The sequence below is a fragment of the Orycteropus afer genome, unplaced genomic scaffold, assembly GCF_000298275.1.
Source record: "Orycteropus afer afer isolate SDZICR_OR568_19922 unplaced genomic scaffold, OryAfe1.0 scaffold01247, whole genome shotgun sequence".
In the NCBI taxonomy this organism is placed as follows: Eukaryota; Metazoa; Chordata; class Mammalia; order Tubulidentata; family Orycteropodidae; genus Orycteropus; species Orycteropus afer.
This window is the reverse complement of record NW_006922834.1, coordinates 94,657-102,544: the sequence shown is the minus strand read 5'-3', so window position 1 is coordinate 102,544 and position 7,888 is coordinate 94,657.

Genomic DNA, 7,888 nt, shown 5'->3' with positions numbered 1-7,888 from the left:
ATTAATGACATTTTTCAGTAATTTCAGCATGTTGTTGGATCACTTTTTTTTGGAATGGGCACAAATATTGATCTCTTCTAGTCAAATAGCTGTCTTTCACATTTCCTGGCCTAGGTGAGTAAGTGCTTTCAGACCTGAATCCATTTGTGAAAATGTCAACTCCTGGAGCATTATTCTTTGCCATTTCCTTCAGTGTAGCTTGAACTCCAGCCTTCAATACCATTGGTTCATGATCATATGCTACCTCCTGAAACAGCTGAACATTGACCAATTATTTTTGGTATAGTGAGTCTGTGTAGTTCTTCCATCTTCTTTTGATGCTTTCTGTATTATTCAATATTTTCCCCTTGGGTTCCTTCAGTATTACAACTGGAGGCTTGAATACTTTCTTCACTTCTTTAAGTTTGAGAAATTCTGACAATTCTTACTTTTGGTTTTCTAATTCCAGGCCTTTGTGCATTTCATTTTTACTATGTCTTCTGGAGCCACCCTTTGAAATCTTCTATTCTGATCTTTACTTCAACATTTCTTCCTTTAGCTTTAGGTACTCCCCACTCAGAAGCAAGTTTCAGAGTCTCTTCTGACATCCATTGTGGAGTTAAGGTTCTATGTCAACATGGCTGGACTTGGTTAAGTGGCTGGGCAGCTAGCTAGGTGTAGTTATTCCCCATGTTGAGATTGGTAATTAACTCCATGGTGGAACCTCCTGGAGCAGGTGAGTAGCTGTTTTAGGGATGTGGGCTGCTTCCAGTATATAAGAAGTAACTTTGAGGAAGGTCTCCAACTGATGGCATGCTAGAACCCTACATGTAGCTGAGTCATTATTCAGCAGACTGTCACATTGCTCTGAAGATCTTGGAACTTTTAGTGGACTTGAATTAATGGCCTGTTGTGTGGTTTGGTAATATTCGGACTGTGCCTTTTCATTTGTCAACTTTGGGTTTATCAGCCTCAGCAGCTAGCAGCTGCCTGAGTGAAAAGAAAGTGTCCAACTTCAGTGGGCTTGGAGCAAGAGGCAGAGATAAAGCCCGAGGTCAAGGGGCTTTCACCTATCCCCTAGAGTGTGACATTTTGAATTCAGACTTCTAGCCTCCAAAACTGTAAGAGAATAAACTCTTTTTGGCTAAAGCCATTCCATTTGTGCTATATTTCTGTCAACGTAGAACTAGGTAACCAAAATATCCATTTTGCCCCCCCCCATCTTTTTAATGACCATTTACATTCCTCATATATGATGTTCTTGATGTCATTCCACAACTTCTCTGGTCTTCAGTCACTGGTGTTCAATATGTCAAATGGATTCTTCAGATGGGCTCTAAATTCAGGTGGAACATACCCAAGGTCATATTTTGGCTTTCATGAACTTATTTTAATTTTCTTCAGCAACAGCTTGAGCTTATATATGAGAAAGTGATGGTCTGTTCCACAGTCAGTTCCTGGCCTTGATTTGATTGATAATATTGAGCTTCTCCATTGTCTCTTTCCACAGATGTCATCAATTTGATTTCTTTGTAATCCATCTGGAGAGGTCCTCTTGCATAGTCACCATTTACGTTGTTGAAAGAAGATATTTGCCATGAACAAGTTGTTAGTCTTGCAAAACTCTGTCTTACAATATGCAGCATCACTTTTATCACCAAGGCCAGTTTTTTTTTTCAATTACTGATGTTTCTTCTTTGTTTCCAACTTTCTCATTCCAATTACTAATAATACATCTTGATTGCATGTTTGGTCAATTTCAGACTGAAGAAGTTGGAAAAGTTTTTCAGTGTCTTCATATTTATCTTTGGTGGTTGGTGTATAAATTTGAATAATTTATTAACTGGTCTTCCTTGTTGGGTTATGGATATTATGTAATTATTGTCTAATTTAAAATAGAAAACGACTTCTGTAAAGTTTTACTGCCTTGGAAACCAAAAGGGAATCACTCAAACATCACACTTTACAGGCTATTTCACTTACTCTTATTTATATAAGCCAATTTTATTAATCTTCCTAACTTCTTGTTGTTCTTGTTAGATGCTGTAGAGAAGACACTAACTTCACCAAGCCTATGTATAACAGAACAATACACTGACCGGTCCTGCTTCCACTATCTTCACAATCCTTGTTTTGCTTGAGCCCATCATCACATCAATCCATCTTGTTGATGGTCTTCCAAATTTTCTCTGACCCTTTACTTTACCAAGCATGATATATTTCCATGGCCAAAGTACATGAGATGAAATCTGGCCATTCTTGCTTCTAAGGACCTCTCTGGTTGTACCTTTTCCAAGAGATTTGTTTGTTCTTCAAGCACTTTTAGCAAGGAAGGTTGTGTCTTCTGAATATCTCATCTTGTTGAGTTTTCCTCCAATTCTGATACACATTTTCTTATATAGTCCACCTTCTCAGATTATTTGCTCAGCATGTAAGTTAAGTAAGTATGGAGAAAGTATCCAAACCTGCCATATACCAAAAAAAATAAATAAATAAATAAAGCAACTCACTGCCGTGAAATCGATCCTGACTCATAGCCACCCCTCCTTGGGTTTCCAAGGCTGAATCTCTATGAAATTAGATTACCCTGTCTTCCTTCCAAGGAGTGGCTGGTGGGTTTTAACCTCCAAGCTTCTGTTTTTCAGTCAAATGCCTTAGGCATTATGTTCCCAGAGCTCCCATACCTTTCTGAATTTAAAGCATGAGTAACCCGTATTTTTTTGAATGACTGCATCTTGTTCTATGTAGAGGTTCCTCATGAGCACAATTCAGTGTTCTCGAATTTCCATTTTATCAATGTTATCTATAATATGTTATTATCCACACAGTACATTGTGTTTGTACAGTCAATAAAACATAGGTAAAATCTTTCTTATGTTATTTGCTTTCAGCCAAGATCCATCTGACATCAACAATGATATCCCTCATTTCATGTCCTCTTCTGAATCAGCTTGAATTTCTTGCTGCTCATTGTTGATGTATGGCCTCAACCATTTTGGAATGATCTCCATCATGATTTTACTTGAGTGTGACAGTAATGATATGGTTTTATAATTTCCACATCCTGTTGGATCACTTTTCTTTGGAATGAGCACAAATATTGACCTCTTCTAGTCCTTGGCTAGGTAACTGGCTTCCAAATTTCTTGGCATAAATGAATAAAAACCTCCAAAGCTGCATCTTTTGCATCATGGAGCTTTGTTTTTCACCAGTGCTTTCAGTGGAGCTTTAACTTCTTCCTTCAATATGGTACCTAAGAAAATGTAATGTAGACCATTATTTTTGGTTCAGTGACTTTGTTCGTACCATCTTCTTTTGATGCTTCTTTCACCATTCAATGTTTGCCCTATAGAATCCAATACTGCTACTTGAGGCTTCATTTTTTTTTTTTCCTTCAGTTCTTTCAGCTTGAGAAATGCCAAACATGTTCTTCCTGTTTGGTTTTCTAACACCAGTTCTTTGTATATTTCTTTATTTTGTCTTCTCGATCTGCCTTTGAAATCTTCTGTTCAGCTTTTAACTTCATTTCTTCCTTTTGATTTGATTTCTCTTCTTTCAAGAGCAAGTTTTAGAGTTTCTTTTGACATACTTCTTGGTCTTTTCTTCCTTTCCTGTCTTTTTAATGACTTTTTACTTCCTTTATGCATGATTTCTTGGTATCATCCCATACCTCATCTGGTATTGGGTCATTGATATTCAATATATCAAATCTTCTTCAGCTGGTTTCTAAATTCAGGTGGGATATACTCAAGGTCATATTCTGGCTCTCATGGACTTTTAAAAATTTTCTTCAAATTCAACTTGAACTTGCATATGAACAATTGATTGTCTGTTTCATAGCTCCTGGCTATGTTCTGACAGATGATATTGAGGTTCTCCATTGCTTCTTTCCACAAATGATTTGATTCCTGCTTATCAAATCTGATGAGGTCCACATGTATAGTTGTTTAAAAAGATATTTACACTGAATACCTAAATAATATTGCATAAATATTGAATAAATAATAATCATGCTATATCTGGTGTCATTTCTAACATGAAGGTCATATTTTCAGGCTACCAGTGCTTCTTCTTTGTTTCCAACAATATGCATCCCAATCACCAGTAAATATCAATACATTTTAATTGCATGTTTGGTCAATCTCAGAATTCAGAAGTTGGTAAAAATCTTAAATTTCTTCATCTTTGTTTTTAGTGATTGGTGTGTAAATTTGACTAATAGTAATATTAACCCGTCTTCCTCATAGGTATATGAATTTTATCCTAATGGCATTGTGCTTCAGGATCAATCTTGAAGTGTTCTTTTTTAATGATGAATATTACACCATTCCCCTTCAATTTGTTATTGCCAGCATAGTAGACCATATCATTTTCTCATTCAAATGGTTGGCACCAGTCCGTTTTAGCTCACTGATGCCTTAGATACCAATATGGATGTGTTCCATTTTATTTTTGACAATTTCCAATTTTCCTAGATTCATACTTCGTACTTTCTGTGCTCCAATTATTAATGAATGTTTGCAGCTTTTCCTTTGCATTTTAATTTGTCCCACATCACCAAATGAAAGTCCATAAAAGTTTCTCCCATCCACCTTATCAATGTTGAATCTACTTTGAAGAGGCACCTCTTCTCCAGTCATATTTTGAGTGTCTTTCAACCTGAGAAACCTCATCTAAACACACTATAATAGATTAAATTTCACAGTTATTCATAAAGTTGTTCAGTACTATATCAGAAAATGTTCCAGTGGCCATTTATTTTAGAAGTGGATGGTCCCATCTTTCTTACTATGTCTTAGTCTAGAAGCTCCACTGAAACCTGTCCACCATAGGTGACCTTGCTGCTATTTGAAATATCAGTGGCATAGGTTCCAGCCTCACAGTAAGATGGAAGTCACAATAGTATGAAAAACTAGATGAGGTGTGGCTTTCTAATAAGGCATCTGATTTATTTCCTTATTTACCAGTTATTAGCTCACTCCCAATTTAACATAAATTTCATGACTTTATCTCAAGATCTTAAGAAATTAAGAAAAAAAAAACAATAGGTACTAAATAAACAGGACCTCTGGTGGCATAATGCCTAAGGCATTTGACTACTAACCAGAATGCTGGTGGTTCAAACCCATCACCCATTCCTCGGAAGGAAGATTGGGCAATATACTTTCATAGTAATAATGCCTCCAAAATCCAAGGAGGAGTCACTGTGAGTCGGATCTGACTTGATGGCACTGAGCTTTTTTTTTTTTTTTTTTTTAATAAAAATAGACTAAATAAACTTACAAATAAACAACTTAATTAGCACTAAATAAGTATATGTTAGTTTAAGGTATGCATAATATCTTTAGCAGCAGGACACATTTTCTATGAAACAAGACAATAAAGTACTTAATATATTTAAAGTCTTTGGTTAAGATTGTTTAAATGTCAGCTTTGAAACTTAGTAAGCATTTTGCACTGGCAAATTATTTATGGTTTGATCTCCAGTTTCTTTGTGTGCAAAATGAATATTAATTAAAATTAGATCATATATTGTGGCATTACATTAGCAAATGCTTAGATGTTGTTATTTAATAAAATTTTAACCACACTGTAAGGTTTTATTTAATTTTGGGCAATGCCAGAATTTTTTTATACAAATATATACCAAAACCATGACCATTGCTTTTGAGTCAATTTCTGACTAAACCCTATATGACAGGTTAGAATCACCCTGCATGGTTTCTAAGGCTGTAAATCTTTATGGAAGCAGACTGTCACACTTTCTCCTGTGTATTGGCTGATGTATTCTAACTGACTGCTTTCGGTCAGCATCTAAGTGCTTAAACACTGCACCACCAGAGCAAAATTATTCCTTAATAAATTTGGAGAAAAGATCAGAATTTTACTTTCTAATGTCATTTATTTTCTGTTGAGTTCAACATTTTAAAAATAATCTTGATTTCCTATAATCTGAAATGGGTATCAAACTTAATTAATATTTAAATTACTTCTAAAAATAACCTTAAAAATAGCATTGTTGTGTTGTTGTTAAGTGCTGTTGAGTCGGCTCTGACACATAATGACCCTATGTATAATGGAACACTTCCCGATACTATGCCAACCTCACAATCCTTAGTATACCTGAGCCCATTGTTGTAGCTACTGTGTCAATCCACCTCATTGAGGGCCTTCCCCTTTTTTGCTGACCCTCCAGAAACAGTTAAATATCTGTTAAAAGTAAGGTTTGATAAACTTAAAAGAAACTCTCAATCTTTCATGATTTATTGTTTTATCTTTAGCATTCATTGCCCTCCAGTCCATGATAACAGAAAAACTCATGAAAAGTTTCTATTTTGCTTGGGCTTTTGAAGATTTTAAGCTGGTCAGTTCAGACATTCTAAAATCCTTCAGGAAACATTAATTTTTCCTATATTTATTATCAAAGGTTGAAGCTGGTTTTCTTTCAGTCTTTCCCTCAACATCATGAGACAATTGAAACATTAAAGAATTCTCTGGAGAGGACATCTGTGGAACACAAATCTTGAGCTTTACTGATAGGCACTTAAATCCTTAAACTGTCCTCCTCATTACAAACACTGCTGCAAAAATCTAGGGGACTCAGTTGTGGATTCATGATTCTGAACTAAAAGGTACAAAACTTATTCTAAATAAATGTCTACTCCAATTGGAGACTTTAAAATGAAACTTTCCAAAAACTCCCTGTAACATAAAATACCACAGAGTAGACAGCTTTCCCAAGAACTTTGAAGCGAACAGATGATATCATTCATGAGAAGCTGAAACAAGACCACCTAGAATTCCTTTGTCTACTTCTTATCCTAACAATTTTTATTGTTCTTCCTTTCTTCTCAGTCCTCTCTAACATCACTTTTGCTATCTACATTACTTATCCCATTGCAAGTGCAGCCTTCTCCAATGAGGTTTATTTTGTATTACACATATTCTCTCATCTAAGCTGATCCCCTTTTATAATTTTCTCATATGTACTAGGAACCAAGAATTTATGGTATTCCTTAGCTCAACTCATAGCTCAATCTCACAATTCTACTTCTGAATGTTGGTAACATATTTTCTTTCCTTTAAAAGCTTCTGTTTTCTCAAATTCCTATTTAAAAGCATTCTTCATCTTAACACTCACAGGCCTTTTAAGTCTTCTTTTGAATTTCAAAAGAAACTTCCGTCAACTTATATACTTTTCAAAACAGGCTCATATAAACTTCTAAAAACAAATTCATGTGACAATTATTTAAATAAATGCTAGACAGTCTTTTAGTGAAAATAGTTTCTGTGTGAAAATTGTGCCTATTATAATCTGCCTGCTAACTAGACTGAATACTGTTATCTAGCTGTTCTTATTTTTGTCGCTGCTCTTGTTGTTATGTGCCATGGAGTTGGCCCTGACTCACAGCGACCCTTCCCTGGGTTTCGGAGGCGGTATCACTACAGAAGTAGATTGCCCAACCTTCCTTCTGAGGAGTGGCTGGTGGGCTTAAACTGCCAGTTTTCTGGTTAGCAGTCAATTGCCTTAGGCACTATGCTACCAGAGCTATTATTATTAGTCAGTATCAGCTCTTTAACCAGACTGACTTATTTTTAAACCTTATTAACTTTATTACTTCTATTTTAACTTTTTTAAGTACCACATGATATGAATTAAAAAAAAAAGCATACACACAAACACACACACACACATACAAATATATATATATATATCACAAGTACAAAACTGGGTACAGAATCAAAGTCTTAGAAGAAGACAATGACTTTCCTTACCATTTTTTTCTAGAAATGATAGAACCAAACATCAAAATATTGACAGAAAATCTAAAAAAAAGGAAAAAAAAAATGTAACTGCTAGAGCTCATTATGCATGGACAACCTTTATGTCACAGCTGCTGTTGTGGAG